Source organism: Meleagris gallopavo, chromosome 1 (genome assembly GCF_905368555.1).
Source record: "Meleagris gallopavo chromosome 1, MGAL_WU_HG_1.1, whole genome shotgun sequence".
NCBI classification, from domain to species: domain Eukaryota; kingdom Metazoa; phylum Chordata; class Aves; order Galliformes; family Phasianidae; genus Meleagris; species Meleagris gallopavo.
In genome coordinates this window covers 72,427,170-72,453,920 of record NC_139404.1, presented here as the reverse complement: position 1 = coordinate 72,453,920, position 26,751 = coordinate 72,427,170, and the positions used below count along the sequence as shown (strand labels likewise).

Sequence of the window (26,751 nt, the reverse complement as noted above, 5' to 3'; positions counted from 1 at the left end):
GCCTACACAATTCCTTGAGTGATGTGTACATATATATACATATAATATTATATATATATATGTGCATTATACGTATTTTTCTCTCTGTGGACACAGATGCTAATGTTTATGTTAGCTGGTCTAAATTTTCTGCTGCCATTTATCAGGAAGTGAACACTAAGTTGAATGTGGCAGAAGTTCCAACTTGAGCCAAAGCAGTTTATTTTCCAAAGAAAATACTGCTAACAATGGAATTGTTAGAACATCCAGAGACTGGATGTTCTAAATACATAGCCAGATTCAGAAGATGTTCCCTCTAATGTGGAGCAGGCACACTAACTGGCTTCTACATATCATCCTAACACCATTTCTATTTGTATACACAAGACTACTTTTTTCTAATGCTTTTGAAAAAGGCTTGAGGTGAGGGATTTCAGCAGTGCACGAAGTTTAATGTTGCATGGCACAGTCTGATGTTCACAGGTTTATATTGGCCAATATTTATTGAATTTTGTTGAAGAGCTGTATTTTATTTACATTCTGGCTGGGATTTTGAGATCCCTTAGCCAGACACCCACAAATACCTTACTACTTAAAGTACAGGTTGTACAGAAAGAAAAAAAAGCAAAAAAAAAAAAAAAGCAATATGCAGCCTGTCAAAACCACATTAAAGGAACAGGCAGTTTCTGAAGCTCAAAAAGATCCAAAGAGCTCCATGATCTTGTGATTCTGGCAGCACTTGGGGGCTTTTCAGCATCTGCTCAGCCTTGGTCACTTAGTACAGGCTGTAGGAGAAAATCCATTCAGCTTTCAAAAGCCTCCAGGAACAAACAGTGGAGAAAACAGATCAAGATTATGGCTGGGGCAAGATCCCTCCCTGATAAATGCACATTCAATGTTTGACTCATAAAGTGGCTAGAAGCCATTCACGTCTGGGAGTTTCTTAAGAAGAAAAATAATTGCAAAACAACAATGGGAAAATAGTCTTAAAACCTTTTACTTATTTCTTAAAATAACTTTATCCTGTGTGCCCACTCTCCTGCCCTCCTTCTTATTTTTGGCAGAAAGCTAACTGTAGCGAGTAACTAAAGAGGGACTTTCATGCTAGGACAAACATGCAGAAAAGAAAACATTTTACTTTTTTCTTTGCCAGTATGTACATTTCTCAGTAAATATTATTAAAGATGCTGACACTAACAACAGAGCTTCTTCTCTTGGTAGCCAAATATCTTTTTCTGTTTTCCTTCTGCAGTTGAAGAAATCATAAACAATCTTTGTCTGATCACAGTTCTACAAATGTAGCAATTATTTCCTAATCAATTTCAGAGATAAGTCTTAATTTTTTACATTTACCCAAGAAAGGTGAAAAAGGGTTGATGGTGTATAAACCGAGGACAGAAATGGTTAGATGTTGGTCACTAAAATATATTGTATAGAAAGGAAAACATTTTACATTTTTTAAAACTTGGCCATGGCATTTTCATCTGTTGATTATTATTTCATTTGTTTTGAAAGCATAGATCTTGGAACAAAAATACAGTTTCAGAAGACTTTTAAGAGTAGCATACAAGGTAAAAATCCTTTTCAGAAAGAATTTTGCCTGGACAGAGAAATCAGGAGTAGTCCTGGTCAGTCTTATGTCAGAACTCTTCAAAATCTTCAGTCACCTCAAAATATTTTATTTTCCTAATGTTATAACAGATCTCAACCTTCAAGTTTAGCGTGCTGCATTTTTTTTTTTTATGATGGGAAATTGTCTTTGCATAACAGCATCACTAGCCCTAATTTTGTGAATATCATTCTGCATAATCAAGATATATATTTTTTTAAATGTTTGTTCTTCCTCTTTTCTGTTAGGAAAGGAAAATTATATTTTGTAATTAGGCAGTGGCAACAAACAAGACGTGTAATTACGTTATTAACATGTGTGAATTCAGAATAAGAAGTTTTGTGATTCTGCTTGGGAAAAATTGTCCTCCACTTGCACAGTAGGTGACTGTTAACTTGCCAGTTATTTGCCTGTCCAAATAACAAGATTTACCATATTAGTTCATTATGGGTCAGATTCACACCTCAACATTGGGCATTTAAGCTTTAGTTAAGTTTCTCTAAAGTCTCTGACAGTGAAGCATCAGTGATCCCTAGGCTTATTCCATGTGATCTTCTCATGCCTGAATTTCTCTTCAAAATAAGTTTGCATAAGATTGAGGGAAGACATGAGAGAAGGTAAACTGAAATATACATAAAAGGAAGAAGTATATAGGAAGAAAAATCTTAATTTCTGCCATTTCTAAAACCTCTTATAATGTATTACTTACATATGCATATATGCATGTGTTTATCCACAGCAGCAGATAAAATCTTACCTTCACTTATTTTCACAATTTACTTTATCAAAGTACTAATTAATTCACCCAGAGAGACTAAAGTGTTTTCCAAACCTTCCTGTCACAGTAAGCCACCCAGGAAAGGTGCTCTTCTAATCTGGTTTTCAAGAGCAGGGAATGTCTTGCAAGAGAGGTGACAGAAGGTGGATGTCTTGTCCACAGTGATCATAAAATTGTTGAGTTCAGAAGTTTTGATGTAAAGACAAAAAGATCAACAGATTTGCCACCCAGAACTTAAAGAAGCAAATTTTAAGCTACTCAGGGAGAAAGTTAGCAGTAACTGCTGGGAATCAGCTCTAGAGAATCTAGGTCTCCATGAGAGCTGGCTGCTTTTCAAGAACCACCTAGGAGCCCAAGAACAGACAATCCCGTTGTCCAGCAAGTCAAGCAAGAGATGAAGAAGAATAGCCTGGCTGAACAGGAAACTCATCCTAGAACTAGGGCAGAAAACGTGTGACCTCTGCAGTAAGGTCAGGTTCACAGGGAGTGTAAAGAGCTGCAGTTCACAACTGCATGGAGAAAGCAAGAAAATCCCAGCTTGAGTGGACAATGGCCACTGTGCTGTCAGACAACAGAAAAGTCATTTTCAAGTACATCAACAGCAAGAAAAGATCAAATTAAAGATCAAATATATTGGAACTAATATTTGGAGTGCATGGTGCCTATCAAATAAGAAGGAGAAAAGGTAGAAACATTTAAAACATTTTTTTCTTCCATTATAAATGGTAGCAAGAGCTTTTGGATTGCCTAGTCCTCAGTGTTTGCAGACCATGACTGAGGGTGCACTTGCTTCCCATCTGTGATCACCAGAATTCTGAAGGATCAGTTGTATCAGCTCAGCATTCTTAAGCCCACGGAGCCTCAGGAGATTCAACCCACAGTGCTGTAGAAATCAGCAGATGTTAAAAGCTGGACACCTCTTAACAATTTACCAGGAATGTTGGGAGTCTGGGAAGATCTTTGCTGACTGGAAGCCAGCCAGTATTATCCCAATGCCTGATAACGGTGTGAGAGAGAACCCAAGAAACTATAGACCTATTATTCTAACCTCAGCCACTGGGAAAGTTTTGGAGAAGATTGTCCTGGGTGCTACTGAAAGGCATTTTAAGAAAAAAAAAATCAGACACAGAATGGATTCACAGAGGGAATGTTCTGCCGTAGTAATTTCATCTCTTTCTGTGATAAAGTCACCTGTTGGTAGATGGAGGGAAAGTGATGGACATAATAACTGTGGATTTTGCTAAGGCCTTTGATACTGTTCTTTGCAGTGTTCTTCTGGATACACTGTCCAACTGGGATAAACAAGTTCATCCTATTCTGCGTGATGAAGTGGCTTTGTGGTAGAGATAAAAGAGCTGTAGTGAATGAGTACTGGTTGTTGTCTTGTCACTAACAGTAATCTCCAGGGCTCAAATTCTAGGGCCAGTCCTGTTCAACATTTTTCTCAATGATCTGCACGCAGGAGCATAGTTCATCCTCTGCAAGTTCACTGGTGATATTAAACTAGGTGCCACTGACACACTAGAGGTATGAGAGGCCTTGCAGAAGGATCTGGGTACACTGGAGCAAGAGAAAATCATCAGTGGCCTGATGTTACACAAGCATAAATGCTGTGTGTGGCACCTGGGATAGAGCAATTCCATACACAGGCACAGAATGGGAGATGAGTGGCTGGTGAGCAGCTCAACAGAAAGGGACCTGGGGGTGCTTGTGACAGCAGACTCAGCATGAGCCAGTAGAGCGCCCTGGCAGCCAAGTAGCAAAGTATATTTTTGGGTGAATTAAACTCAGCCTAGGCAGCTGGTTAAAAGTGATGCTTCTACTATACTTAGTGTTGGTGCAGCCTCATCTTGAATATTGTGTGCAGTTCTGGTTTCCAAAACAAAACAAAAAGGCTGTTGAGGTCCTTGAAAGCACCCAGAGGAGGCATCAAATCTGGTAACAGGTTTGGAAGGCATGTTCTGTGAGGAGAGGCTGAGTACACCAGGGCTGTCCAGTCTGGAGAAGAGGCTGAGAGGCAACTTCACTGCTCACTACAGCTCCCTGGGGAAGAGAAGCGTAGGGATGTGTTGGGCTCTGCACCTACAAATGAATGGCAGGAGGGAAATGGCGGAGCTGCACTAGGTGAAGGTCAGATTGGGTATTAGGAAAAACATCTTAATCATGAGCGTGGTCAAACACTAGAATAGGCTTCCTAGAAAGGTGACTGATGTCCCATGCCTGTCAGTGTTCAAGGGGTATTTGAATAATGCCCTTGGTACTTTAACTTTTGGTTAGCCCTAAAGTGTTCAGGCACTCAACTGTTCAATTGAGATGTTTTATGTTTTGTTTCTTTATGGCTGAATTATAATTTATATTTTTTAATACAGCAGAGAAACTGTTCTACTTAGTTATCATTTATTTGTGAACACCAAAAATATGGTTTCTATCCATTTTTATGATGGAGTAAGGTGGCCAGAATATGAGTAAGGAAATAAAGTAGAGTCAATTCATGCAAGACAGCCTTGAGTTTGTAACTACTGCAACTTGCTAATCAGATCATTGTGTCTAATCAAACCACAAAAGATATGGAAAAAATTCCAGTTTATCGCAATAGGAAGATATTGTTCTGCAATAAAAGAAAGTCTTACATGGAGTTTGGTGGCCCTGCATGCAGCAGGGGGGTTGGAGCTTGATGATCCTTGAGGTCCCTTCCAACCCAAGCCATTCTATGATTCTATGATTCTATGATTCTATGATTCTGATGTTAAATACAATACTACAATTTTGGATCATTTGACCTTCTGTCTGTCAAAATTTTAAATTCTTACTTTAAGCATTCTATTCCCACCAGGCAATACATTTTGCGCATGGCTAGAATTAGACATTTGAAGGGTTTGCAATGTCCTCCTTAGTTGATTCATTAGTCCACACCAGATTACCAGATCACCAGATGTTAGTGTAGCACTGGATAACAGGGACTTGAATGGAAATATACTAAATTAATGAAAACTAGCTGATTTACTTATTGTGTTTAGGCACTTTACCTTGCTAGCCATCTGACTGGCCAAAGTGAATGAAGAAGTCAAAAAGCCTGTTAACCCCAGCAGGGATGCTTAGGCACGCCATAGAAAATATTCAACAATTTCTGTTTCAAAAAGAATTAGGGTTTTGTCTTCTCATTCTAGAATGCAAAATTCTGAAAATCTGAAATTATATACGTTCTGGGGACTTCTCTACATCTATGACTTTGACTTAAGGAAGGAAAACAGCATGAATTCCAATTCTTTCAGCATTTTGGAGAGAGCTAATTTTCTAAGGATTCTTGGATTTAGAACAAGTGCCCACAGGCTTTCTATCTTTGTGAAGTACTCATAAAATATTGCCTTTTATCTCTAAAAAGCTTCTTTTAACAATGTAGCTAATGCTAAATAATAGCATCTCCTTTAAAAAAAAAGCTACGAGATGTCATCTTGAACTTCACTAACAAGAAGACGCATGAGAAAACAGAGTGCCAGCCTCTCTTGTAAAATGAGTGTACTGTATAGAATTAAATTTAACACACACACACAAACAAAAAAGCATGTGTTGCATAATAATATACAGTGAACACCACGTGCTTCTAATCCCAGCTGTACTACAATATAACTTCAATCTATGAAGATCATTGGTCACTGAAAGCATCGTCATACTTATTCCTGTTTTGAGCTAAAAGCTCAAAAGATCCTTCATGTTAAAATTCCTGGACAGAGCCTGTTATGCAATAACTACACAGAGGTTTGGTCCTTTGGGTGTGCTGCTACCTTGAATAAGCATATTGAAGTTTGTTTAATTTCTTGCTTAACCAAGTGAGGTTTAGAACATGATCTGGAATCTGCATAAAAGCAGGTGCTGGTTAACCATTGTTTACAGTTGCTCTTTGTGGCAATATGTGTTATTTCTTTTCAAAAGTCTTTACAACTTTTTTTCCATTAAATTTAAGAATTTTGTAAATTTAATTTTGTAAATATTCCAGAATGTATGTATTTTCTCACCTAACAGAAATGTGTTCGAAGTTTTCCTGTGAAATATCAGTAACTAGAAAACTAGCTGTTTCATTTTAAACACACTGCTTTTAATAGAGCACAACCATTGCAGCTGTTTATGCGTACCACTGCATACTCTTAGATCATTTTATATGGATTTACACTTGTATGCCTCTCAAAAGGGCCAGTCCTGCCCTCCCTCCACTCATAAAGAAAATAATTTTTCTTGAGGGATATTTTTCCAGATCTTCGTACTCCCAATGTAGACACCAGAAGCACAGTGGGAGCCATGACAAACCCACAGCCACTGTGAATTTTACACAGAAGGAAGCACATAGTAGCTCTCTGTCTGATCCTTTTGCACTGTTCCTTGGATAGTTATCTTAGCAGTAAATCAGAGTCGAGTGAACTGGGTGAGTGGGTGAGTGGGTGGTAGTCCAAGGATTCCAAAGAGGATTTTGCTCTGGCTGTATCTATAATCCTGTGCAGTGCCAATACACCCAAAGGGAGGGACACTGCAGACAGCATAATAACTGCTGGTGACACTTTTCCAGTTTGCTCCCTTATAAGCCTCTCAACCTGATCTGCAAATTCATCACTAGAAATATGGGATGGCTTCAATATTAGTCTGGCCATCTAGCTCTTTTAGAAACCTCAGACAAGTCTTTAAGTCATGCATCAGCTTTGGGCCAGACTTCTGCACGAGAGTAACTTCACATACAGCATACAGCTTTCCTCTGCTGGCTTGATGCACCAAGTGTACTGAGAACAGACAGGAACATCAGCCCTGTGCTTGCAGTCAGCATATCAGACGTATATACGTGGTTTCAATGTTTGAGTTGAAGTTTCTCAGCTGAGTTAGCTGAGTTTTCAAAATTTGTTAGGTTATGTCTTGCAATGTGACCAACACAAGTAATATGCAGGAAGTTTGCCCTCTGGCACTTAGTTGCTGTAAACACATGAACACTTACAGCCACCATGCACAGATACCGGTTTCCTTTTAAACTACATTGCAGTTTACTTGTACTTCAATATATTTCTGGTGACTTTCGTCCTGATGAAAAATATACTTCTAGACAACTACCACAGAAGGGTTCTCACTTTTAAACTTTCCAGATATAAATGCACATGTGCATTGGATTTGTGTACAAGGGCCTTTATTTTTTGCTCTCTTCCCTTAAGAAATAGTGACAGCTTGCTCAAATAAGTCTGGGAATAAACAGTTTTATTTTGAACCACTCTTAGTGGCTATTATGAGCAGGTTTTATATGAGATCCCACTGAAGATTTTTCTCCCTGTCTTTCCTCTCATATCATCCTTCTTCTGATTTACAGTATTTCCTGATTTTTCCTGGCTTGAACTCTTCAGAAGGTAAGATGGATTATGCTCTTTAAGAAGTGCTTAATGGAATCTTACAAATTGAATTTAACTATTTCATTTCCTTGTTCTGAGCAATATTTCCGCCCTGAGCAAAGTAGATGCTATTTACCTTATTCCCCCGGTATCCCCATTGTATAGAACTAAACACATTGATCACTTGGAAGCAGCTGAACAAAGCAGGAAAGAGAACCAGAAGTGCAACAGCCAGCTCCACTCTTCAATTTGTCCATAAAATAAGGGAGCTCAGTAATGCCTAAAGCTCTGGACCAGGACATCTGCTGTAAAGCTTACATCCACAGAGTGACATCCCAAAACAGTTCCTCTTCCAAAGGCATGAACGCTTTGGAAAGAGACATTTGTTTAAAAACTAGAAGACAAAAACGCAGAAAATATAGAAATATGAACATATTTTTCTCTTTTTCTTTCTTTCTTTCTTTTTTTTTTTTTTTTCTTTATAAAAAACTTCTAACACAGGAGCTTTTTCATTTCTTTCTAAGTCACTTTTTCTACAGCCTCAGCAAAACAAGCTCTATTTATTAGTGTGAACTTGTCCCAAGATCTGGTTTTGCCAAGTCTTCAGCATTAGAAATCCCCTAAAAATCCTTTCTTTCTCATCCATCCTCCTAGGCTTCCTCTCCCACAGCATATACAAGGCATTTCCTTCAGGTTTGCTCTGAGCTCAGAGTTTCCTCAGGATGTTCAGTCTCAAAGCTTGAGAAACACTGCAACACATTAGTCACCCCCATCGCCACAATTCCCAAATACACCAGCAAGGCAGACTTCCAGCTGATGCAATTCATCAATGTTACCCTACCCAGTTTCACCAAGGAGCTGATACGCAATGCCCACCTCAGCAGAGGATGACCCCATGACCCCTTGCTGGCCTAGTTTTGTTAGTACCTTGAGAAGCACTACAACCAGAACAGATGTGTGGAAAACCCATCCCTCATGTTTAGATTCCTCTAAGTGTTACATTTTTGCTTAGACTCAGAAACAGATGAAAAAGTGTGAAAGTATGTAACAAAGTATGCATACAGAATAATATTAACTTAATAATAGCTACATGAAAGAGCTTTATATTAGATATAATTCACCCAGGAGAAATATATTATTTTTTATAACAAAATCTGTATCAAAACTTAATGAACTCTGTGATTTATGTCCAATTTATGTGTGCCAGTAGGCTTTTATTTTTATTTTTATTTATTTATTTATTTATTTTCCCTCCAGACCACTTACTTTGAGGTCTATAGCAAAACAGTATTACATTTCTGGAAAATTATACTAATAAAGGTAATGAATGAGAACACTAATGAGTTCTTTGAAGTCTCAGGCCTTGAGTAACACTTGAAAGAGTACTGCCTGCTTTGTAGGTCCATAGCGGGGCAGATAATGGGGGCCAGCTGCATCTCAAAATATTGGCAAAAGGGTTTCATACAGTGACAACACTCACATTCTTCTAAACAACAAGACCTTCACATTCACACTGCATACCAAAAGATAACCACGATGCCATGGCAAAACACCCACTAGCTCTGATGTCACCTAAACCAGCACAATTGAAGAATAAAATCAGGTGAGATGCATAAGACAGAATTCAGTGAAATGAGAATCATGTGCTTAAGAGGACTATTCTGCTTCCTAAGTGAAACAGTGTTATTTTCTACTCTTATTTTCATCACTGGATGTGAAGGGAAACATTTATCTAAATATTTTTCCAGAGAAGTTGCATTTTGTTTTCCACTTTCATAGAGTGTTTGAATGGATTTTCCTCAGCTTTTCTCCTCAGAAACCATTGGCTGAGTTCAGTAATGGAAAATTTCAGCCTAGAAAGAAGAACCTTTCAGAATCAGAAGCAAGGGACTTGGAGCAGAAGCTGTTTTGCAACTTTAACCACAGTACTACGTCAGCTTCCACATGGATGCTATGATACAGACATAACATTGTTTTACACATACAGTCTTTAAAGAGGAGGCAATCACTCTTAGTTATTTCACTGACCAGTATTGTGAGAAAAGCATAAGATGCACAGCCAGGACATGCTATTGGCCTGATTTGACTAACTTACTCACTCAGTTGTTCTCAGGAAATGCTTGAGAATGTTTCATACAGGAGATGTGGTCAGAATGGCTGGACACAGCACACCTCTCTCTTTGTGATGTCGCTTCGTAGGACCTATATGTCCTTTGTATTGCGCAGTCCTGTGAATTCCTACTGCAAAATGGACATGGATGATTACTAAATGGTAAGCATATGCAGCAACACCATACAAGATACTTCTAATATTGCAATAACACAGAGGTCAGAGCCTTGGTGACAAAGTCATTTCTCACAGCTTTTAGTCTGCTGTAACCACAAGATGACACTCAGGGTGGAAAAGGGTATGTCCAAGTCAAGAAGCTTCATAAATATGCATGGAGTTTATTTCTCTGCAGGAATACCAATGCTCATTCTCAGCATGGGAATGGAGAAAGATCTAACCATCAGATACAGGCAGCAGCGTGACTGGGAAACCTCCTAGTTGTGTGATATTGTGCATATCAGCCTTTCTGTTTGGATTTTACGATCTGTGAAACACCTATCACGATGTGTAAAACTGGGCTTTCCAATGTAGCCTTATTAAATTCGATTATAGCTCACACAGAGCATGTATGCTCATTCTTATGAAAGAACTTTATAGACTAATTGTGCAAGAATAAGTGGCCACAGTGCAGTAGTTACTGTGCTCTTCCATCCCTTGTGCCAGCTGTTGCTACCTTAAAGCACAAGCAGCAACTCAGAAGCAAATTTTTTGCTTGTGCAGTTTATACAAAAACAGTGTATCTAAGTAACCTAAAGATGCACTTGTACATCTCTCCGTGTGTACTCAGTGGCCAGAGGTCCTGTGCTAGCTTACAGGTGGGACAAGAAGATGTCAGGATACTATTTAGTTTTTCAGGTAGTAGAAAGCAGCTACTCTGAAACTTTTGGTCTGCAGTGAAAAATGTTTCTTCTTCATTTTACACTTCAATAGGAAAAATATCTTACTGTTCCTGGGAGAATAGGAGAGGACAATAATTCTCGCACAATACTTAACAAAAACAGTCAGAAAAAATAAAATATATGTTCCTAAGTGTGGCGACCCGTGATCACTCTATCTTTCTCACTTCCAGTAGAGGGTACTCTTGCTTCAAAAATTCCCTAACCAAGAGTTTCTGTCATCAAAAGTTGTCTTTAAAGTAGGTCTTCTAGTTAGGTGGTCCAGTCCAGTCGTTAAATTCTTAACAAGTTAGGAGACAGAATGATTAAACAAAAAATCATTTCTTATTTTCCCTGCTATACAAATAAGGAGGTCTACAGACATGAAACATCAAGAGACAGAAGCTGTGTAGAAACTGTTCTCTTTGGAGGCTCTCATAACACAGATCCTGAACAGAACATCACCAATAGATTAAAACCACTTTTCACAGTTTTGTTCTTTCTTCCTTTTAAACGGAAGAGATAAACAGACTGTTTGCATTTGCATTTTAAAGTCTATTCATACAAAAACATTCCACTATAGACAGAGAATTGGAAAGATAAGCTGAAACTGATATGTATAGGTCTTCACAAATAGGTGCATTTTGAACAACTCAAAATAAAGCACAAACAAGAACAGGATAGGTTTTTCTGCTGTTATACTGCAAATGGTGACTCAGTGCAAGCTATTCTGTGCTGGAAGAGGAGATGCTTGACCTCCACAGCTGTTTCTCCTGATAGCCTCCTTCCCATAGGACCATCCAGACAGAAGGCAACAGAACATTTCTGGGGTGTTACGGTTTAATCTGGCAGGCAGCTAAACACCACACAATCATTCATTCACTCCCCCCTCCCAGTAGGTTTGAGGAGAAAATCTATTAAAAAAAAAAAAAACAAAACAAACAAACAAAAAAAAAACAAAGTAGAACACGTGGATTGAGATATAAACTATTTACTAAGAAAAGGAAGATAAAAAAATAATAGTAATGATAATCTTATATACATAGATATATCTCAACATGGGAAACCTCACCTGGCCTGGACATGGACAACACTGACAAATTGAGAGCTCTTTCTCAATTCCGTGGGTGGTAGTGCAATTTGTCTGGTTTATTCGATAATGAATGAGACTCTGGCCTGCCAGAATGCTCTCAAGGGAGCCTGCAAGCTCTGGTGGCTGTTCAGGCTGCTCTTCCTTTATTCCTTATTACTAGAGGTGTTTGTATGATGGTGAAGTTGAAATAGTTAATGCACTGGTCCTACCATCCCTTATGCCATCTATATATAAATAAATAAATATATATATATACGCATATAAAATATATATATATATATATACATGTACAAAACAAGTGATGCACAATGCAGCTTCTGACCACTGACCCAGGCAGCAAGTGCCCTTCCCCAGACAACTCCCCTGTGTTTTTCAACTTCTTTTCTCATCATATCACACAGTATGAAATATCTCTTTGGCCAGTTTAAGTCAGTTGTCCTGATTTTGTCCTCTCCCAGCTCACCCTCAAAGGTGCCCCTAGCTAGCAGGACAGTATGAGAAACTGGAAAACTGAATGTCCTTGGCTCTATACAATGCTGCTCAAAAAGTAAAACATCAATGTGTTAACAACACTGTTTTTCTCCTAAAGCAAAATATAACATCATATCACATACTATGAAGAAAGTCAACTCTGTCCCAGCTGAAACCAGGACGTGGGGGGAGACACCAGTGTCTGCCTAAAAGGTAGTCACTGGTACCCTCTTCCTGTGACAACTCATTACCGTTCCTGCTTTCACTTCCATTCTTCTCTTCGCGGTTTCTGTGGGTCATTAGAACTGCCCTCAAGAGTTGGGCAATCTTCCTACCACAGCACATGGTGTCCTAAAGCTTGTGGTCCCGCTCCTTCTTGGCAGTCCATATGGATACATTTTACTAGTGTTCAGACTTGAATGCTTTTAAAAGAAGATAGTGGCAATAACAACAGGTTTCTGGAATGACATTTTTGTCTGAGCAGTATCAATATTTGAGAATCACACAGCTAAACACGCCTGCATCTGTCTCAGAGTAGAGACAGTTGATCCTTCAGGCATTGGGGAATTCTCCCCATGTGAGATTCAGCTGCAAACTAAGGAGAAACAAAATTCTCCCTCAACTTCAGATGCATGCTGCTGCTTTTACAACTGACACTCCTGGCTATGATTTCTATTAGCATTTAGCAACAGCTGTGCCCCCAGCTGGGAGCTTTCACTTTCTATTTTTAAAATCAGTAAAATCAGAAACATATGGGGCCTATAATTTACTATATATTCTTAATAATGAAATCCACTCAGTAACATATCAAGGTGTAATTCTACCCTGGAGATGCTTTGTTCCATAGGATAAGTTTTATCAAGGCTTAATTTACCTGATTATATCAGGTGTGTGATTTTCTCTTCAATTTACTAATGAGAAACACTGGGCAACATATTACACAAAGAACCTATGCCATACTGTGGGTGTTCCCCAGCACCAGACTCAGAAGCCAGTAAGTGACAGTAGCATCTCACTTCAGTGCATAAATAGTAATTATGCATGACAGCCAGCTACCTCCAGGGTACTTCTTGTTCTATGCTATAATGATAGTAATTGATGGCAATATGTTTGAATTCTTTTGTATGTTTATACATTTAAGTAGTCTGTACATTTAAGTGCATCTACATTTTAAGCAAAGTTATATTTTCAGGAGGCAACTACTTACAAGTAAAAAAAAACAAACAAAATTAAATAAGTGAATGAGAAAAAGAAAGAACTTAAGTGGTATCTGATGAAATATGAGAAGAAAACTCAGATTACAAAGATAGGGGATGTAAATTTTGCTTTTTACAAATGGGAATACAAATCCTTGGGAAATACAGAGTTGGTTCACACTGTTCTTTTTCTCCCCTTAGCCCTCAAAACCAAGTCTTTTTTTCTTCATTTCAGTATAGGTCTAAGCTAAATGACCTACAGCTTAATCTGAGTGTCTATCAGAACTAGGCCTACTTCTAATTTAACCTCTAATCTTTGAATTGGTAGGTTTAGGGAATATTTTTTTGTTGAAATCAGCTATATTGATGTATGGTTGGTATGAATGCTTGGATGGAAAAACACTCAGTACAAGGTCTCAGAAGAAACTGAGGATTTCACAAAGGTACTTTTCAAATACTTTTACATAAGCTGTTAATAAACTAATTACACACCAACCTTTTTTGTGCTCCAGTGTGTATAAACCTTTTTTTTTTTTTTCCCCCACAGGACTTTTTTATGTCTATTGTGTTCCACATGCAAGCTTATGAGATCACTCAGAACTTTCTGTGTTCTATTCCATGTATGATTAGAAAGCCAAATTGAGTTTATGAATTTCTGTTCATGAATTATCTCTGACTTTCAAAGAGTTCCTGTTTTTCACTCATTTTATTTTATTATGATTTTCTGGATTCATAGAACTCTTTAAGATTTCCTTGAGGGGCTATTGATCCTCCTTCAAAGTGCTAGTGTAGATGAAGCACAAGTTCCCATTGTGCCTCTAACCTGTGAAGACACTAGCTCCTGCATGGACTTCTCTGATATTCTCTCTGCAGCTTCTGTAGAAATAGACCATTAGCTTTCCTTCTTTTGGAGATATTATGTAAATTAAAAACAAGCCAAGTCTTCAGCACTTGTGTACCCAAACTTCTTATCACCTGAAGTATCACTCATAAACTACAATTCACTGTGACTGGAATCACATAATTTAATGACTAACTCAATAAACAGTTCCTTCAGCAACTGTTTATGTTACGTTTCACAGTAGTGATTATATTACGCTAAATTATATTATAAGTATTACTGTTTCTGCCTGGGACAGGGAATAGGGAAAGAGATAATAAATATCCTGCTTACCTAGTTGAGTAGAAGCTGTCACTTGCCATATCTGATTTCTATTTTCATACAATACAGTGCTCATGACTAGAATAAATTTTCAGAATGACCATTTTAGGACATAAAAACCTAAGCATGTGTGGAATGATTGCTTTGATTGAGCATCTTGAGAATGAATGAGAAGGGGAATGAGTTCTGGTTAGAGGACTAGGATGACATTCCGACATGACAGCCAGACAGCTATCTTATGCACCTAGAGAATCCAGGATAAAAGCAAAAAAAACAACTCCTTTAAACAGTTCTAAATTCATGTGAAATGAAATAATGTCAAATAAAGGCCTGAATCTTGCTGGCAAAAAATTAGGAATGGAACAAAACCAGAGTGAACATTGTGGACGAAACTGCTGAGCTGAAGATCCTGACACTTTGGTGCCAGAATTATTTCAGTAGTGCAAACTGCCTCTCTTGTGAAGCTTCCACAAATGATTTGGTTCAACACAAAGGTTGATTGATATTAAATAAAAATCCTTGTAGCATCATATCTGGCTTCTGCTCTGTCATCACACTCTTTTTTTTTTTTTTAAGCTTTTACCTTTCACATTCAGCCAGTTATCCACCATCAATTACAACTGATTTGGGCAATATCTATTGACAAGAGCAGTGCTTATCCTCCACAAACATCTCATCAACTGAATTTGCAAACAAGGCTCTGGAGAACCAAACAAATGCTTTAGCTTTTTTTTTTTTCTTTAGATCATTCCTCTCTAGCATTACCCAGCATTGATATAATCTGCTCACTTAGAAGATAGATTTGGAAACTGGAAAGCAGCTCAGTTAATAATGTCCCTTGATTGAACCTGCACTGGCAGAGGGATAGACAAGAAACTTAATGGGGCTTTTTCATCTCTGATTTCTGAATTCCTCATTGCTTTCAGGAAATGTTGGTAGTTGTTTCTGTTTGTCTGTTTAGCTAGTTCCTTTATTTACTCTATATCTCTTGGTTACTCTGGGAGGAAAAGAAAACTCCAAAATATATGATGCAAGCATGAAAACATCGAGAGGTCTAAGCCAAGTGAGGATAGATGAAAAATTTTTTATAAGATATTTCCAAAAATTATAACTCCTGAGCTGCTCTTTAGGTGGTTTGGCTGATCTCGTTGAAAAATTATTCACATGGTTTAGATACAGTGATTTTATCCATGTAAAATGTCTTCCATATCAAGACAACAAGCTGGCTTTCAGACCTTAAATGTAGTTGCCTGCCCACAGACAGACATATCAGAGAATTGCAGGATTTTTATTAGTTAGGGTAGGAAAGTGAAGGATTAACTGTTGGATTAAGAGTTTGAGTCCTGGTACAGTTTGTGTATTGGTTTCATTTCTCTGATGAACACAAACCCTCTAGAAGAAAACAAACAAGTTATTTTTACTTTTTGACCCAAGGTAAAAGTTCAGCTCAAGTTCATAGATTCATGAAATCTTAGAACCTTTTAAGGCAGAAGAGACCATTTGAGGTCATCTAGTCCAAATCTCCTCCAATGAACAGGGACATCTACAGCTAAATCAGGTTGCTCAGAGCCCTATCTAGCCTGGCTATGAATGTCTCCAAGGACAAGGTTTCCATCCCTTCTCTGGGCGACTTGTTCCAGTGCCTCACCATAAAAAATATCTTTCTCATGTCCAGTCTGAATCTCCCTTGTCCTATCACTGCAGACCCTGCTAAAGATTCTGTCTCCTTCTTTCTCATGTTCCCCCTTTAGATATTGGAAGGCCTCTAATAGGTCTCCTTGGAGCCTTCTCTTCTCTAGGCTGAACAACTGCAGCTCCCTCAGCTTGTCTTTACAGGAAAGGCGCTCCATCCCTTAAATCACTTCTAGGGCCCTAGCATTGAAGCAGTGTCTGTGTAGCCATCTTCTGTGTCATGTTTCTGGTGATGTTTCAGGAATGAAGAAAAGACACAGAACCTCACCCATAAAGCACAATTTTAAATTGAATAAACTCTCTGTTAAAACAAAATGATGAAACGAGACTGTATATTGGTTGTCCAAAATGTCAGAAGTGTTGATATAAAAGAAAGAAAAAACAGACAAATGTACCACCTTCTTATCTCATCATTCACAGGGAGAGGTTACCAGTGATGAAGCAGTGAAAGATCAGACTACTTGCTGAGACTGAGCAAAACTGTGGATGTGTACATCTGCAGCATGTGAGAGAGCAAGCAATAGAAAGCACTGAGTGGCTTCTGTCAGACTGGCACAGATAAATGGCAGTAAGCCTTTCTGTCATACTAGAACAGTTTCAGTACAGCTCAGCGGTCTTACCTCTCCTGCTCCTTCCACGATGAAGTGAAAATAAACCCATTGTCCCACTGAGGTTGAAATGCTGAGCAATTATTTTTCTTTCATATTCTGTTTCCAAACTGACCATGTTTCTGTGCCAGGGATAATGTGGGTAAGATTCACTGTGAAAAATTGGCAACAGATGATTTTCTAGGAGGCTTCTCTGCGCACTGGCAAAGAGAAAATACATCCTTCACCTCACCACACATGCCTACCAGAGTAACAAAGAACAGAGCAGTGACTTTGCCAGACATAAATTTGCCAGGTCAGCCCTCTAAAGAGTCTGCAAGTCCCAGGAGTACCCAAAGCATTGTCTTGGACACCACATACACCCTAACTTGCAAGATGCACCTGGGCTTGGAAACACAGACCTCCCAATGAGACTGTAAGCTTGCAGTTTTGAGACCCTGTCCTAGAAGGAAACTTCTTCTGGGCTCAAGTCCATCAGGAGCCATCAAAAACATGATGTGACCTCACTAGGGAGCAGGGAGCACCGTCAATGTCACCAGCTGGCTGGAGACTAGAAAACTTGAAAGGAATGTCTTTGTTTCTCTACCTCTGTCTTTGATCATGGTAACATCTCTCGAAGCCTGTGAAGAGAGCTCTGCAAAACAGAGCTCTACCTCTCAGATCAGAGACTGAAGAGGGATGGAGATGTTCTGCTCTAAACACATTTAGAAACTTTAGATAAGAGAGAATATTAGGTTACTTGGTTTCCCACCTTTCCATGTGAGTCAGTTAGATCTAAATGGTTCCTTAGAGGAGACAGAGGACCTCAAGTTAAGCATTTACCAGAAAGCAGCAAGCAAGTTCCCCTATACCTTTCCCCTCCTCAAATCTGTTCGTTAATGTAAATTTTCAAGAGTTATCCTTTTAAAAAATGAAGGGGAGAAAAGGAACAGAGAATATGATTGTGCCTTGCAGCCAATTTGAGAGAGGAGCTGAGTTGGTTTTGGCATAATGCCACTTTGCTGGCTCAAATTTCACCTGTAAAGCCCTGTAGACATTAAAAAACCATTCATTATCCACCCAGACACAAAAACCTCATTATACTCTATTTTTCCAATCCTGTTCAGTATGCATGAACTGTTCCTGCAGAAGGACAGTATTTCTTGATTCCTTCAGATTACTTGTTGATCACAGGAGCACATGGGGTTTTGTTTTCAATGAAATGAAGGTTTTTTGACTGGAATTCTCAAAATGATCATGTTCAGATTCCTGGTTCCTCTTTAGAGGGCTCAGCAACAAGCGTGAGCCCAACGTCTGCTCATCTTTTCTACTTCCTGGGATGTTCACACCCAAAAGTAGAGCAACATGTTGATCATATCAACATGTTTTATGAGTCCAACTAGAAGATGGTAGCTCCTGAAGGAGGGGGATATGCCTGTGTGTAACAAATCTGGTGCTGACCCTCAAAGCATACTGAATTTCTTCTGTAGGTGAGGATTTTTTTTTTTTTTTAAACAAACAAATTTTAAAAATTTGCATTCTGTATGTTGAATTTAATGATGAATATAAGCATTACTATTGAAAGACTTAGCTGAACCATGTAGTTAGATTTATTTTAATTCTACATATGTTTTGGCTTCAAGAGGAAATACATTGCAGCTATTCTTAGCCAAGACATCACAGCTGCAAGTAGTGAATTAGAAGGATATCTTGCACAGGCACTATGCTGGATGTGCTCCCTACCAGTTATTTTAAGTCTGAAACAAGGATCCTTGTGCTCTGAAGAGAACAAGTCCACCAGATTATCCACAGGAGTGTGCATTCAAGAATCTCAATGGACAGTTGACTTTCAGTCCAATGGCAACTATGACATTTCTACCCTAGTTACATTATTGCAAAATGCAATGCTGCTCTGTGGCTGCTATATAAAATGTGATGCTAATAAGGAAGTGTGCAGAGTATGGCAGTGGTTGTGCCCTGAGGCCAGGGTTCCCAAAGTCATGCTGTGTCCTTATCCTCTGAGCAGCCAAATGCCTCCTCCTGTTTATGCATGTATGTAAGAGCTGCTGCTTGTTCTAGTACCAGCACCAAGTATTTTTAGGAATCATTGTTCTTAGGCAAGTGACAGCTGTTCCCTGAAGACCCAAAGATAATTTACGGTCTCTCTTTTTCTGACAGAGGTTACTTCAGCTTGCATACACTGTTCTGTGCATTTCACGGGCACTGGCACTGAGAAATGTTTAACAAAGTACCTAAACGCAGCATAGATCCCCACACAGTGAAAATACACATTAATATAAGAATAAAAGGGTAATGCTGGCTTTTCTTGTCTAAAGACACCCTAAGTTAAAGTTGGCTTTCTGTACACAGATTGTTTGGAAGAAACAAGGGTGATAGGGTCAGAGGGATACAATACTGATAGATTAATCATCTATTATTTGGAATTCTAAGTCTCAAACTAGACTTTCAAAGGATTTTTTTAATCTCACTGTGTTGATGTCCATGTATTGCAAAGCCCAGGGCCTGTGTTCTAAGCAATTATTTTAGTCAGACAATTGCAACGCTCCCTTTGTTCCAGCTATTGCACAGAAATGCAGCCAGGAGTGTCATCCATTCTGAGCAGGATCATTTGAGAAGAGTGCACTTCTGTGTGAACTTTCTGGAACTGAACTTCCAGAATAGCTGTTGGCTCAATCTGGTGTAGAGACTCCCAGATCCAGTGAGAAGCTGTGATGCACTGCTAAGTGAATTACCAGCCCTGCAGTGATGGATAGCGGGACAAGAGCTAGATAAGTGAATCTTTTGCCAGAAACTGTGGGACTTGGCAAAACTGTTGCAAAACCAGCCTCAGGAGACAGTGGAGTTTACAAAGGATTCTGTATTCTTTGTGCTTGAAAAGAAAACAAAGAAACCACCGCTCCCAGGTTATCTTGGATTTACAGTTACTCAAAAACTTGTATCTGCGCTGGGAAGATCAGGGAACAGATCTCCTGGAAGCTATGCTAAGGCACATGGAATAGAGGGAGGTAATACGAGACAACCAACATGGCTTCACCAAGGATAAGTTCTTTCTGATCAAACCAGTGGATTTCTATGGCATAGAAGTCATAAATGCACAAAGGAAGAGACACTGTTATCCACTATCTGGACTTAGTAAAGTCTTTGACATGGTACCTGAAAACACCCTTCAGTTAAATTCAGAAGAATATGTATTTGATGGGTGGATTGTCTGATGGACAAAGAACCACCCAGAGGGTGGTATTCAGTAGCTCAGTGTCCAGATAACAAATGGTATCCATCAGGGGTCTGTACTACGGTCAATGCTCTTTAATATCTCCATCAACGACATTGACAGTAGGAGAGAGCATACACTCAGCAAGTCTGTGGATGACACCAATCTGTGTGATGTGGTCAACAGTGGGTGCAGGAGAATTTCAAGAGATAAATCCAAGTGCAAGATCTTGCATGTGTGTCACAGAAAACCCCACAGTCAATACAAGCTGGGAGGTGTGAGGTTAGAGCACAACTCTGCAGAAAAGGTCTTGGGTGTACTGGTGGATGGTAAGCTTGACATGAGCCAGCAATGTGCCATCGCAGCCCAGGAAGCCAGTTGTATCCTAGACTGCATCAAGAGACATGGTCAGCAGATTGAGGGAGGTGATCCTGCCCCTCTACTCAGTGCTGAAGAGACTTCACCTGAAGTACTGTGTCCTCTCAAGAGAGATATGGACCTGTTGGAGCACGTTCAGAGGGGTACCAGAAAAATGACCCAAAGGATGGAACACCTTTCCTACAAAGACAGGGTGAGAGCTGCAGCTGATCAGCCTAGAGAAGAGAAGGCTCTGGTGAGACCTGTTAGTGGCTTTCCAATAGGAATGTGAGAAAGAAGGGAACAGAATCTTTAGCAGGGTCTGTGGTGATAGGACAAGGGGAGATTCAGACTAGATATAATGAAGAAGTCTTTTACAATAAGGGTGGTGAGGCACTGCCCAAAGCGTTGGTGGAAGACCCATCCTTGGAGACATTCAAGGGGAGGCTAGACAGGGGTCTGAACGCCTGATCTAGCTATAGATGCCCCTGTTCATTGCAGGGGAATTGGTTTAGATGATCTCAAAGGGTCCCTTCCATCTCAAAATGTTCTATGAATCTATGGATCTATGATTCTATGAAAGCAAAACTGTATTTAGAGGCAAAGATTAAAATCTACTAAAGTGAATGGGAAACTTCTGATTTGTTTCCCTTAGCTTTTGGTCAGTGCCTCTCCAACTTGGTGGTGGGACTCTTGTTAAAGAATATCATGGCAAATCTTTGCAGATACACGCATCACATCTGGAGACAAAGCCAAACGCTCTTCAATCCCATGTTTATATCTCAAAAAGGCATTAAGGTAAACAGCAAGGAAAATCTTGAATGGTGAGAGATGTTCAGAATTGGCTCCCCTCTGGATACTTCCAGAGGATCTTCTCTTCCATAGCTTTCTTATTCTCCCACAGCTGGGTTTTATCTGTTTTTCCGCTTGTTCCCTGGAATTTGTGTGTGTGTGTGTGTGTGTGTGTATGTGTGCAGGTTCCCATGCTGTACACTTACAATACTATTATTTAACAGGGGAGAAGAGAATTCCTATTTTTAGTTCCAGCATATAAAATGGGCATAAAAGCATATGAATGTCTAGGGACAAGTTGTTTTGCCCTAAGTGATCAAGCAGAAAAAAAGGATATGGCAAAAATAAAACCTTAGAAAGGATGCTCACATGGTTAAGGCATTAGTCTGTTAACTCTGGAGATGCTTGTTCTTTTTCTTGCTCTCCTACAGCCTCCTTTCATTCGTCATGGGTTAATATTCCTCATTTCTCTTCCTGTAATATGGAAATAATACTAACCAATCTAACAACAGTGCAATGCAATGAGAATAGATTAATTACCGTGTGAACAATTTTCAAACACATTAGTGATTACTGCCACAACAAAGCCCTCTGTGTAAACAAAGCCTCTGGTAAAATGAGAGATGGGATTTAAAATCTGTTTTGAGGTAAGCTCTTATACCAGTACTCCCACCACAGGCAACACACGCATACCAAAGGAAAGAATATTACAAATGCACAGTGTCATGCTTTAAAGATCTTGAAAATCAGCCAAATCTGTAAAACACTAAAGACTTAATGCAATACTTGTATATCCTGGGGATAATTCTTAGGAATGCTGAGTACCCTCTGTTCCCCACTGGCTTCAATTTGTGGGCACTCAGCAAATTCAGATGTAAAATAATCATTTGGTGAACAAAAGGTATTTGAATGAACCCTTATCCCTCAGTCTGCATATTATTATGAATGTAGACATCCTTACAACAAGAAGTTCCACCAAGATCAACTGCTGTGCCATCTATATATGAGGCTCATAATATGAAGACTTGCATCTCAAAATGCCAGCTGAAATGACACAGACATTGCCTCTTTTTTCCCTATCTGATTGTTCATCCCAATTGTGAAATTGTCCTTGTGTGCCAGAAAAGCAGCCAAGAAGGGAAAACAAGTGAGTATTTTTCCATTAATGTCTTGTGTATCTAAGATGGCCTTGGGACTCCCCATCCTTCAGTATGCTTGTCTAACTCCCAAGAAATACTGCAGTACCAGAGCAGATTCCAAAAGCCACTGCAGACACCAGGTTCAGAGTAGAGCCCAGCATAATCAATTTCCACTCACTCAAAAGCCATATGACAGCCTTGAGTCAGGTGTTTGATCCTTTCTCAGAAAAGCAGATGAGTTGTTTCTGCTTGAAAATGGAGCTTAATTCTTCTCTGGTCTGAGATAGATTTTTTGATTCAGTTAACAATAACACCTAGGTTTTGGGGATGCAACTGAACCAGTGCTTCCCTGTTGGAAAACACTTTGCCTTTGAGGATGTTAGCATCCAGACCTGCACTCAGTACATAACCATAGTTAAATACTTCCTTTGAGGGCAAGTGGAAGTAGGTTTTTATAGGTGCAGAAGAAGTATCAAGGTGTGATATTGTGAACTGCTAGCCAGGGAAGCAGTGTAGACTGGACTTGGCCACACAGAGGCTGGTTGACCTGTGAACCAGGCTGACAGCACAGTGGGGTGCAATGTATCACCACTCCCCTTACCAGCAGAACATCCAGCCAAACCCAGGAAGATCAAAACCTGAAAAACAAATTAAAGCAAATTCCAGCCTGAAATGCACACAAAGCTCGTGCCCAATATGTGAGCCCCCATCCTTCATCTATGCATCATGGAACATTTGCTCGTAGTGGTGTGCTCCAAGAAAGCAGCAAACTCAAAGGGAAATACCTGAGGGACAGTCAACACTGTACTCCCTGTTTGCCAACCAGGCCACACTCCTTCAGACTTGGCTGTTTCACCACTCCTTGCTGATGACCAGCTTGCCTCAGACCCACCTCAGAGCTCCTTGTTTGCTTTGGCGGGGCCTGCAACCCCAGGCAACCCAGCCTGGTGTTTGAGCCTTCCCCAGCACACTGCAGAACAGAGAACATGTGTTTTTTGATTTCAAAGATATTGCTTAAAATAACTTCATCTCTATAAAGTTGAAAGTGGAACCCCCTTTTTCCTCTCCCTCCTCTCTTTGTGCAATGGTGGCTTCCATGAGGATCCAGAGACAGATGTGCCGTGAGGATCTGGTTATCATTCCTCCTTCCCACATCTTTCTCTGCATCACTGAACAACGGCAAATATCTGTGAGAAGATGAGGGGAAGGAAAACACTGGCTGAAAAACATCCCCTACCTCCTTTCCCCCTCCCTGTCATCCTGTGCTCTCTTCAAACAAGTTTTTAAACATACCAGTTTTGGTCTGGTTTCCTGGATGGCACATCTTCATGTCTAGCTGGGCTCCATCCATTATTTCATGAGACAGGGTAGGATCGAGGTACCAAAATTGATGGAACATTTTGAGCAAGGGCAGTAGGTGAAAAGACCCTCCCAGGATAGCAGTGGAAATGGGACAAGGGGGCACTTATATATTTTAAAGTCACTGAATAAATCTGTTGCAAGAGGGAAAAGGTAATTTATAGTCTAGAGAGATAATTTGGCATTCCTTCTTGTTTGTCCTACCAAAATGATGAAATGACTCATTTCATTTTATTTGTTTTTTTTTTAATTTATTTTTTGTTTTACATTCAGTACCTGAATTTATCCATGTTTCTTTTCTCCTCTCTCTCTCTTCTTCTTCTTCTCCTTTTTTTTTTTTTTTTTTTTTTTTGTGTGCGTGTGTGTGTGTGTGTGTGTGTGGTTTGGAGAAGGGTGATTTAAAATACCTGCCTTACTTAGAGTTCAGAAGCAACTAAGTTACTTCCACTTCTGGAGGGTCCAATATTTTATTCCAAATTGGCACAAGATCTGTTCAGTTATTCTTAGCCTTGCTGACACCTTTTTGCTTTTGTTACATTAATGCATGGATATGAAGAAGGAGTGGACTCAGTTCTGGATCCTGTTCCACTGAACTGCTAATTCACATTAAGAAATGTCAAGTCTAATAGAGCACTGCCTTATGTTGAGGCCAAGAGGAAAAGGAATTCATCCGAAAGCTCACTTTCCAGGAGTATTTAACCCCTTCAAATGCCATTAGGCTGTATATATGCTACAGCAACAGCTCTTTTATGGAGGAGCCCAGATAAAATATCTCATTACTCATCTTTCAGCTTCAGTGTTCAGATCATAGCTTTGTTACAGCTCCTACTGCTGCATGATCTTCACTTGTATCAGTCTGCTGTCTGCTGAAGGCAAAGGAACTTCCACATTATGGTGGAGGATTTGTGCGTAAATATGTGTAACAGAACACTCTACACAAAATGAAGATAGGCAGGAAGATACAAAGATGCTCTTATAGCTGAGAGAGAGGAAATTTTCCTCTTAGGGAAAAATAGAAGTGTGAGTTACTATGTAAAGGGAGGTAATATTTGCTAATTGTATTGCAGTGCAGTGTGCTCTAAAGAAAACAGGTAGTCTAGGAGGATGGTTTCCCAAGAGTGTCTGTCTGATACATATGTGGTTGCTAAGTATAGGGAAGAAAGAAAGACGAAGGCTGCTTAGAAAGTGCTCAAGGAGATGGAAAAATAGGTTAGCATTTTCTAGCTGAGGGTCTAAACATCTGTTTATCTTGTGCAGGGAGAAGAGGTATAGGGAATTGAAGAAAACTTGCTTTTACTAAAACAGAGGAATATGAATCATGGTATTTGGTCACATCACAAAACTTGAAGTTCATTTGAACGTTGTTGGAAAACAAAACTCTTGGCACAGCTTCAAGGGATAGAGTAAATAATTTAATTTTTAATCTGTCTCTATTCATATAAAATTATGAAACTCCTTCTCCATGGGAAATGCAGGATGTGATGAACAAAACAAAGGAAAAATCCTACTGCCAAGGTTGAAGTGGCTCTACTCAAAGCTTGCTATCTGTTTGTCTTCTGCAAGGGAAGAGTCTCAGGCAGGACAGTGAGTATGGATATACAACTAACAGTGTCTTGCAGTGCCCAAATTAACTTATTAAAATGCAAAAAAACTGCAAAAGGAAATGAATAAAAAACAAGAGAAATCTCTTGTCTCTATATTATACCCTTTCAGGATGTCTACTTCCACAAAGAAAATTTATCATTGAAATCAAAACGTTTCATTTTCAAACCTTTTCTTGAAGAGGAACTGCCTTAGTTGTAGATTTTCCTTCTAAACATGAAAGATTCTATTTACTTCTTGAGTGATACAACATGTATGATATAGGCTAATGTTTTAATATATGTTTCTATGGACATGAAAACAGAACAATTCATGAATTTTTTTTTTAAAGAAAGCTGCATATGGTCTTTTCTAAGGCTTCTCTGAGCAGTGGATATCTCAAAACATAGAGCTAGCACTATCATTGGCACAAGTACATGTAAGAGATTTGCTTTTCTTCACAAGCAAGGCGAAGGCAGGAGAGAAACTACACTGATGGAGGTGAGACTGCAGAGATGTTACTGGGCAGCAAAGAGATAAGTCCCTGGCCCACAGAGCCCTTGTTCAGCACAACACTTTTCTAACACCATGTGAGACTGGCAAGCATAGTCCTCCAGGAGGGGAACTCCCTCTGCGTTGGCTGGGAGAAGAAGTTCTTTGCTCTGATCCTTCGAGAAAACAAGAATCTCTCAGTTTGCTTTTATGAGAAGATTTCACATTTTGTTCCAGCTGGAGGGGAAAAGAGAGAGAAAACACACACTTTCCTTCACCGGGTGAGAGTTGTCTGCACACACAGGCTGGGCCCCACGCTGTGGGTTATTTCACCAGGATTTGCATATGCCCTGCTTCCCACCCAACTGAGAAAGCACAGGCCCTTGGGAAAGCAGCATGTCCTGTGTTAAAAGCCTCAGAGGCAGACAAAACATGGTGTCTGGCTGAGCAGATTTAGTTCTGCCTTGTTTTGCTCAGGTAATAGTAAGTAATAGTAAGTCTTAACTTGTCAAAAATAGTCATTGCATGCAGAGAATCTTCAGTGAATAACTCAGCTGTGATGATATATATTTTCAGAAAGTTGGGTCCTTCACCAACAGTTATTGATTACATGAAGTCCAAAGAGGCTCTGCACACAATCAGAAATCACAGAAAAAATCCCAAGGTGCAAAGTGTTTGATCTGGACTATCTCTGGAGGAAGAAGATGAGTTGAGGCCATTACAGGAAAGGGATGCCAGGTCTTTTGCCAGGTCACCTTTCTAGGAATGTCTGGGATTGCAATCTATCCCATGAAGGAAACAAGATCAGAATAGCAGTTCAAATTTTATTCTTCCTTTTGTATCCATAGATGTGAAGCTCCAGGTGAGGTCTCTCTGCTTAAAACAACAAG

At 39.5% G+C, this 26,751-nt stretch overlaps 1 long non-coding RNA gene across 1 annotated transcript in view; it reads left to right on the top strand.

Annotated features, from left to right (window-relative positions):
- LOC146545407 (uncharacterized) overlaps positions 1–26,751 on the top strand; it is a 34,517-nt gene that overhangs the window by 6,020 nt on the left and 1,746 nt on the right. The window contains exons 2-3 of the long non-coding RNA XR_014885807.1: positions 7,705–7,741; positions 26,710–26,751. The exon at positions 26,710–26,751 is cut by the window's right edge and continues 1,746 nt beyond it. This is a non-coding gene — a long non-coding RNA (uncharacterized LOC146545407). The remainder of the gene's footprint in view (positions 1–7,704; positions 7,742–26,709) is intronic.